At 45.0% G+C, this 9,013-nt stretch overlaps 1 protein-coding gene across 1 annotated transcript in view; it reads left to right on the top strand.

Moving 5' to 3' along the window:
* Nucleotides 1-9,013, top strand: part of RARB (retinoic acid receptor, beta) — a 61,455-nt gene that overhangs the window by 45,667 nt on the left and 6,775 nt on the right. The gene's annotated exons all lie outside the window — the stretch shown is intronic.

Genomic DNA, 9,013 nt, shown 5'->3' with positions numbered 1-9,013 from the left:
CTTTCCCTCCCCCATCTATTTTCTTTCTTTTGTTCTTTCTTTCCACCTTCCTTTCCCTCCCTCCTCCCTCCCTCCCTTCCATCTTTCTTTCTTTCTCTCTGTCTTTCTCCCCTCCCTTCTGATCTAAAGTTAAATGTGTTCTCCAAGTTCCATCATACCGGCTGGCTGGCTTGGCTCGTACAAGGCATTTGTCTCTTTAAATCCCTTCGCCAAGCTGGCATGGCAGTGGGGGTGGAGGGCTTTGAGAACACATTTAAAGTTAAAGGCATTCTCCAAGCCCCCACCCTGTGGCCCCATCCGCCGGCATGGAGAAGGCATTTGCCTCTTTAAATCTCTTCTCTCCCTCCCTTTCCATTTATTTGATTTCTTCCCACCTCTCTCTCTCTTTCTCTCTCTTCCTTTCTCTCTCTCTCTTCCTTCCTCCCCTCCTTCATCTATTTTCTCTCTTTGTTTGTTTCTCTCTCTCTTCTTCCCCCTTTTCCCCCATCTATTTGCTTTCTTTCTTTCTGTTTCTTTCTCTCTCTCCTTCTTTCTTTCCACCTTTCTTTCTCGCTACCATCCTTCTATCCTCCCCCTCCATTTGCTTTCTTTGTTTCTTTCTCTGTCTTCCTTCTTTCCTCCCCATCTATTTACCTTTTGTTTCTCTCTCTCTTTCTCTCTCTTTTCTCCTTCCTTCTCCCATCTGCTTTCTTTCCACCTTTTTTTCTCTTTCTTTCTCTCCCTCTCTCCCTTCCTTCCTTCCCCCTCCCTCTTTCCCCATCTATTTGCTTTCTTTGTTTCTCTCTCTCTTTCTTTCCACCTCTCTCTCTTCATAGATAAATACCATTAGTAAATACCATTGGACAAATAAATATCATTAGCAATGTTAATAAAATGCAAATTTGCATATTTTTCAATAAAAACATGTGTAATACTTGTTCATGTCTTGTGGCTCTCAAACATCTGACATTTATTCTATGTGGCTCTTACATTAATCAAGTTTAGCCACCCCTGAACTAGATTTTCCTTGGACTTTTTGCATGCAAAGCATATGTGCTATCAATTAGCTACAGCTAGAATTGCCATTAGGGGTGTGCAAAAAAAAATGCTGGTATTTTTCAGCTTCAGGTAAATCAGACTAAAAAATATTCGTAAATGCCAAATTTCCCCAGTCCAATACCTTCAAAGTATTTGGATTGGGGAAATATTTGGTATTGCCAAATATATTCGGGTCTGATATAAACCCCCAGAGGGTAAGGAGGCATGTTAAAATGCCTTCTTTCCCTCTGGGTAGCCCCTACAGATCTGACAGTCAGCTGTGAGTGAAATTGACAAGGGAAAGCCTCCGCTCTCTGCCTTCCCTTCTCTAACTGACATGGGGTAGCTGGAGATGGGCAGGCAGGGAACCCCGGTATGTTTAAAATGCCTTTCTTTCCCTCCCCAATCTGGGGGAGGGAAAGACAGGCATTTAAACACACACACACTTCCCCAAGTTTCTCTGCAAAAGCTGAGAGGCTCAGGGAAGGAAGGGGGCGTGTCTGCATGCCTGCCCTTTGTTTCCCCAGACAACCCGCTGCAGCGGGCTGGCTGGGGAAGCAAAGCACAGGCATATTTAAAATGCCTTTCTTTCCCGCCCTGATCTCCGGGAGGGAAAAAAAGCTATTTAAACCCAACAACTGACTGGCGGCTCAGCCTGTTAGTTTAAACGAGACCTTTTCTTTTGGTTATAGCTAAATGAACCTGAAAAAAGCCGGATAATATCAGCCTTTTCGGGTTGAACTATACCAGTAGCTGAATACAAATCTCTGTTCTGTATTTAGCTTATATGATATTCGAAAAATACCAACAAGGTATTTTTGGGGTATTTTTTTGGTTTGGCTATTGCCAAACGCACACTCCTAGTTGCCATCCTCAAGATGGGGTCTGGAATTCTTCTGGAATTACAGCATCTCCAGACTACAGAGACCAACTTCTGGGGTGGACTCTATGGCATCACATCCCTGCCAAACTCGCTCCAACACTCTGCCTTCCCCAGGTACAGCCCCCCATTCTCCAGGAATTTCCCAAGATGGTGGTGGCAAACCTAGCTACAGACCCTTTCAGGATACCTATAAGGAGAAGGATTTTTAGTCATCAGGGACAGGACTTCAGTACTCTGTAGCTTTGCCCCTCCTATGACTAGCACCTGCAGAATAATTTATACAAAGAAAATCTATGTAAATTGACTTAACCTGCATGATTAATGTAGGCCACAGAATTCACATTTTCTTCTCAGATTTGTGTTACTATGGTAGAGGATATGGAAGAGTAGAGGGGATGTCTTGGATCTTAACTGTACCCCTTCTGACCTCAAAGAATTATAATGAGGTAATATTGAATGAAAGGTGAATTGCACATAATAGTCCTTTCAGATCTGGGACAAAGTAGATGAAGCAAAGGGCGAAAAGGCCACACTTGCTTTTCCTGTTTCGTGGATGACCATTAGGCTTGTGGGAGTCTGAGCTCTTGTTGTATAGTTCATGTTCCTAGAAGCCCCTTGATGGGTAGCTCTGTAGTCTACTGTAAATATTATGGTTGGACTTGAACGAGAGTCCATTGAGGAACATTTCTTGTAGAAGTCGTACATCATGAAATCCCAGAAGCCCCCCCAGAAGTAAGTGAAGAGAATATTAGATTTCTGACCTTTTACTTCTCGTTTTGTCAGAAGCATTTGTGAGGAGTCCTTCCTGTATGACACTGATGTATGGTTGAGGGGTGGCCATAATGGTGAACGGCCACAGAGAAGCAGAGGGAAAGTGGAGGTTGCCTTGCAGTTCCCAAGATTCACCTCTCATTGTCTCTTTCTTACAAGTTTCTATTCATCCCTCGGCTGTCTTCTCGTTATTGTGTGTGGTCCCTTCACGAGGCAGAGCCATTTATTACCAATTGCATGCCTGCCATGGTTAGTGCTGTTATGATAAGACCAAGTTAAATATTTCTTGCCCCAGAAAGGCATACAGTAATTTGTAAAATATGACATGGGTCTGAGGCCTATTCCACCCCAGAGATATGAGAACAGAGCCGAATTGCAAGTTGCGAGGGTGACTTAACAAATGGTTAAGATATTGGTGGTGGGTTTTTTTTTAAAACCAAGGTTCAGCAAGAGTTTATGTAGCTTAACTTCTCTCCAACCCTTCGCTCTTAAGATGCCTCCCTTCTATTTTCAGCCTGTCATTTCCTAAGAATGCTCGTCAGCTGCCAGACACAATCATTTGTAATTCTGGATGCTTAAGATCCGTCCTCTTTATTCTTGGGTAGACTAGCTTGGCTCTGTGGACTGGACCATGCTTTATTATTTAATAAGGTGGCAACACACATTGGCAGTGGTGCCAAGGCGCCTTCCCATTTCCTGCTTGTTCAAGATGGTGCTTGTTTTAGCATGTTAGGAGACTGCTTTTCATGCATAGAGGACAACAGGTAGTTTCCTAAGGAAATTTTGGAACTGCGAAGGGATGTCTGTTGGGGGGGGGAGCTGTTCTTGGTACACAAGGACATCCTTCATATGGATGCACCCCATGACAGCCTCCACTGCCTCCCTTCCATAGACATCCCTTCACAGCGTGTTTTGCTTCTGTGTGTGCAATTTTGGACATACCCCTAATCACAGCCATCCCCATCCCAACCCCCGTTCTTCAGATCAGAAGTTTCAGCAACATTCTTGGGGTCTTTTCATGCAGGAAAGTGTCTCAGGGTAGGGAATATATGTACGTGCATATGCAGAGGTCATTTCGGGGGGGATCGCGGGGGATCGCAGTTCCCCCGGGTTAGGTACGGGGGGCGGGGCACATGATGAAGCCCCGCCCCCTGCTTCCGGCAGTCTTCCTTGCACTCCAACCGGCCTTGCAGGTCCACCGCCGGGCCCCTCATGGGGCTCAGCAGTGGAGCTGCAAGGCCGGCGGCAGCGGCCGGGACCGTTGGGGGTGGGGTGTGTGGCCTTATGACACACTTCCGGTGATGGCAGGGGGTGTGGCCTTATGACACACTTCCGGTGATGTCAGGGGGTGTGGTATATGCTAATGAGTTATGCTAATGAGTTCTCCTAGCTCTTTTTCTATGAAACGACCCCTGTGCATATGTGTATGTGTGCATACACACACAGAGGGACACACATATGTATGCACATATGCAGAGAGAGGGAGACAGCATTTTTCTCCTCAGTACTGAACAACAGATCCTTTGTCCAAGGACAAAGGCCAACACAAACCCAGAATGAAGGCCTAGACACTTTGAAGGTTTCAGTAGCAGTAGAACAAATGTTTGGCAACAGGTTTGTCAAGCAGAGGAAATTGTTTCTTCTTTCTTGGTCAAATCTTGGTTTTAATCTTTCTTGGTTAAACTGTTGTCTCAGCGTTGAACATATTTCTTGTTAAAACACTACAAATCTTTAGAACCATATGTTATGGAGCCATCATACACACACATACACACACCGCACCAAAGACCTTATCTTCTAGCAGTGGAAGGCCTAGGCTAAGGATAAGCAACAGAAGGCCAGGGTCCCAAATTTGATTCCTAAAGGATTCCCATTTTGGCCTGTAAAATAGCCCTTCATCTCACACACATACTCCTTTAGTATGCAACTGTGCTGCTTTCTTCTAAGCAAAGGGATTTTCCTAATCTTCACAGCCAATCACAAGTGAGGCACTATGAGAACGATGCCCCCACACTATGCACTCAGTTGCTCTATCCTGCACACTAGCAAGATGGAAGGCAGTGGCCCTGAGCAACTAAGGTTCTTAATGAGTTGTTGACCTTGGGAATTAAAGGAATAAAGAGGCTTTTGCATGTTGTTTGGCCTCTGTGGGAGTGGATATTGTTTCTATTGTTATTTGTTAACGTTTATTTAGCATTTCTTTTTTAAAGATGGTAAAAGGTAAAGGTTCCCTTGCTCAAAAGCCAGTCGAGTCTGACTCTAGGGTTGCGGTGCTCATCCCTGTTTCAAAGCCGAAGAGCCAGCGCTGTCCGAAGACGTTTCCGTGGTCATGTGGCCGGCATGACTGAACACCAAGGCGCACGGAACGCTGTTTTAGAGATAGGCATACCTTTTTCCTCATCCTTTTTTTTGGGGGGGGGAATTCCTGCATGGAAGCAAGTCAGAAGGAAGCCCTTGTTTAGTTGAATTTATGGCCTCTCTAAAACTTCAGTAGCCAATCAGTAGGATGTGGGGGGAAGTAGCGCAATGAAATAGTCAAACCTTCTGGCTACCGATGCAGTCTTCTTCCACGTGAGCATAGCCTGACAACCAGAACTTGGTGTCCAGGAATGTGACTTCTCTTGAAGAAAAAGGTATTGAAGCCAAAATTACTTTTTAAAGTGTAAAAGAGCAAGAGGGAGAGAGAGAGAGGTTGTTTTCATTTTAGCACATCAAATTGCTTGACCACAAATAGATTTACATGGGTGGGGCAGATGGCAAAACAGTTTTCAGAATGATTTTCAGAGAGACATTTGTTTCTTTACCTAGGGATGAAGAAACTTCTTCATAATTTAATACCATCTCAATGTTGCAGACACGTCTCCCAGGAGTTACAGTTAGCCCACTTTTCCCATACATCCCTGTTACTCGTTGGTAGCATATAAAGAAACGGGTTGGGGGAGAACAACCCGCTCCCTCTTTTGTATGAAGCCATCCCTACCTGGAAACAACTGCTGTTTACCACAGGTGATCAAGGAAGTGACTTTTCACAAGCCTACGTTGTCAGTGTTGCCTGAGGGACAGTGCAACATTGTACAACATTTGCAAAAATATGCAACCTAATCCTGTGGAAGGAAGTCCTCCTGAAATGGTGTAGGGTAAGTGCCTCTATAGCTAGGTACATGTTAATAGGATTGCAGCCCAGAGCCTTATTCCTCAGCAACCAGCAGACTTTATCCACAACATCACTGCTGCACATGCACCTCAAAGTACCCAGGTTTTAAAAAATTATTATTATTATTTCTGTGTCACATGGTTCTAGCAGGAAAAGCAACACACACCCCCCCCCAATTCCCTTGGGCTGTCCCAGTAAATTCAACAAATGCCTCTCTGCCTTTAAAATGGTTCTGAAAATTATTTCGAACACTGCCCTGCCACTGTAGATTCTTTTGTTGTGTAGTCGAGCAGACTAGCAATTTGACATGCAACTTTCTAAAATGAGAAGTATTTTCCTTTTATTAAGTTTGCACAGCTTTTCCCGCTTTCATAAAGTCCTCCTGCTGTAAAAAATTAATTACGAGTAATTTCAGCTCCTCTGTGCTGGTAAAGTAGTTGTGAAGGTACCTTCCAGCTTAAGCAGTTATGGATTTGTTGAGACCTCTGAAAGCCTTGGAAAGTTGGTTGAGAACAGTGGCATTGGGAAATGTGGTTTTGTGGTAAAAACGGAAGGAACAGCAGGTGCCATCTAGTGGTGATGCTCTGCATGTGCACAAAAGCAGGCACATCGTTTATTTACTTCATTTGTATGCTGCCTTTCCCCCCAGTAGGAGCTGTGGTGGCTCAAGTGGTTAAGACACTGAACTGCAGGCTGGAAGGTCAGCAGTTCGTGACCCGAGTCCACATGACAGCGTGAGCTCCTGCCAACCCAGCAGTTCGAAAGCAAGAAACGGCAAGTAGATAAATAGGTACCGCTTCGGTGGGAAGGGAACAGCGTTCCGTGCGCCTCGGCATCTAGTCATGCCAGCCACATGCCCATGGAAACGTCTTCGGACAGCGCTGGCTCTTCGGCTTGGAAACGAAGATGAGCACTGCAACCCTAGAGTCGGATTCGACTGGCTTTTGAGCAAGGGAAACCTTTCCCCCCAGTGGGAACCCAAAGCTGCTTACAACAACATCCTCCATTGTATAAACATGTGCACCACTGTTGGCAGTGCACTGTGTGCTTGGTGTTCTGGGTTGCAGACTGTCACTCAGAAGAGAAAGGCTACACCGCAGAATGAGAAGAAGGCAAAGCTGACAGGTGCAAGAAGGATTTATTGATAAGTCAGTTTTCAGATCTGAGAAGTTAAATGATACTCTTCTGAAAAACCTGATTGAATTGAATTCAGTATATTGGCTAGAAGTGGAGAAAGCAGTTTTCTCTGTGGCCAGTAAATCTAAGTAGAAATTTTCTTACAACTGTCAGCCCTCTAACCCAGGAGAAAGCTGGGAAAGAGGAGATTCAGGCTGTGTTCTCCTCTTAATTTAGAAATTGAGTGTTTCTTTCTGAGAAAAAAGAACATTTATTGTTAGAAGCACTGAGAAATGTGGGGACCAACTTGTCATAGAATCACAGAATCTCAGAGTTGGAAGGGGCCATAGAGGCCATCTAGTCCAACCCCCTGCTCAGTGCAGGATCAGCCTAGAGCATCCCTGACAAGTGTTTGTCCAGCTGCTGCTTAAAGACTGCCAGTGAGGGGGAGCTCACCACCTCCTTGGGCAGCTGATTCCACTGTCGCACAACTCTGACTGTAAAAAAAGTTTTCCCTAATATCCAACCGGTACTTTCCCACCCTTAATTTAAACCCAGGAGTGTGAGTCTTATCCTCTGCTGCCTGTCCTTCTTGCAGCCACGTTTTGGCAATTTTTCTATTTAGTTCAGCCTTGTGGTCAGTTGTCCCAGGCAAGAGCGTGTTGTACATTCAGATGGTTCCCTAGATCTCAGGCTTCTGTGAGCTCTTCACAGAGTTTCTACACTTGGAACGAACTGCTGGATTGGGACGCAAATACATTGAAGGAGCAAGGGGTAGACAGATGGTGTTTTGTTGCTGCTACTACCAAATATTTGACTGCATGCTTCTCTCGAGCCAACGATTTCTGTTCCGTTTGTGAAACGTTAACACAAACCTAGGTTTCCATTTCTGTCAGCAGAAGTCTTCTTTGCCTCCCCTCTTCCACTGCAGCCCAGACGGTCCACAAAAAAATGCTCCTCTCAGAGGATGGGAGACCCTCAGGGGCAGCGTGAGGAGTGAGTTGAAGGTCTGCCATGGGAGGGCAGAGTTGGTGAAAATTGTCCCCCCCTCCCCAACAGTGGAAATGATTGGTGGGACCTGGGCCACTCCTAACAAAAAGTTATGTCACACAAGAAAAAGTGTGTGATCAGTTTAATATTTAATATTTAATATTAAGTTGAATATTCTGCTGAGTCATCTCTTACAACACGAAAAGAGAGAGGTGTCAGTGCTTGTGGGCCGGGGTCCCCCCCCCCCCTTCCTTTCTTCTTTCCCAAGACTCTTCTCTACTTCCTGCCCAGAAAAAGCTGAGAGCAAAAGAGGCAGCCTGGATGCTAGTCAGAAGCTGACTAAGTGGAATAACATCAGGAAGGCTTTCCAGTTGCCCTGAAAAAATTCTCTCCATTGGGCTGCATTTGTTTAAACTTTTCAATTGCTTTTAAGGCAAAGCCAGCTGCTTGGGCAGGAAGCACAACTCAAGTTGTGTTTGTTTGTCTGTTTCAGAACGGAATAGTGAGAAGTTTTGAAATCGTAGCTGAGCTGAGATACCATGAATGAATGAATGCGGCAGACTCCTCTGTGTGTCTAGGGTTTGTTTGCTCTGCTCCTGCTGTTCATAAATAAGTCAGCAAGAAAGCATCCTGTTTGCCTTGCGAGATAAAACCAGATTGAAGTCTATGATTGGAGCAAGGGCAAAATTAGAGAAAGGATCTTGCATCGGAATAGTCCACAGTTTCCTTGTAAGCGCATGGGGTCTGTTGTGTGTAACCCAAGGAGGCCACATTCTTCCCGAGTAGTAACAAGAGGCAGCTGATGTTTCCTGAATGCGGGCAGGTCTTGGCAGCAAGAGCAACCACCCCTATCACTTTCTCTGGACATTGTTTTTCACTGCACCCTCTCCTTGGGCATATCCCAAAAGAAAAGCTGTAGAGAACTGATCATTTCTTTTATCTCAGTAAGAGTTTATGAATAGCTGGCCAAGATAGAAGTAACTGTTGTTTTTGATGGTCTGTGCCAGTTTTCCAAAGGTATGTCTAAAAGGAAGAAATGAACCTATAATCTTGAGAATAGAGTAGGTGGAGGGGGATGTCAG

The sequence above is a fragment of the Gekko japonicus genome, unplaced genomic scaffold (assembly GCF_001447785.1).
Source record: "Gekko japonicus isolate JY-2015 unplaced genomic scaffold, Gekko_japonicus_V1.1 scaffold217, whole genome shotgun sequence".
Lineage (NCBI taxonomy): Eukaryota > Metazoa > Chordata > Lepidosauria > Squamata > Gekkonidae > Gekko > Gekko japonicus.
Note: the sequence above shows the minus strand (reverse complement) of the source record. Positions and strands in the feature narration are given on the sequence as shown.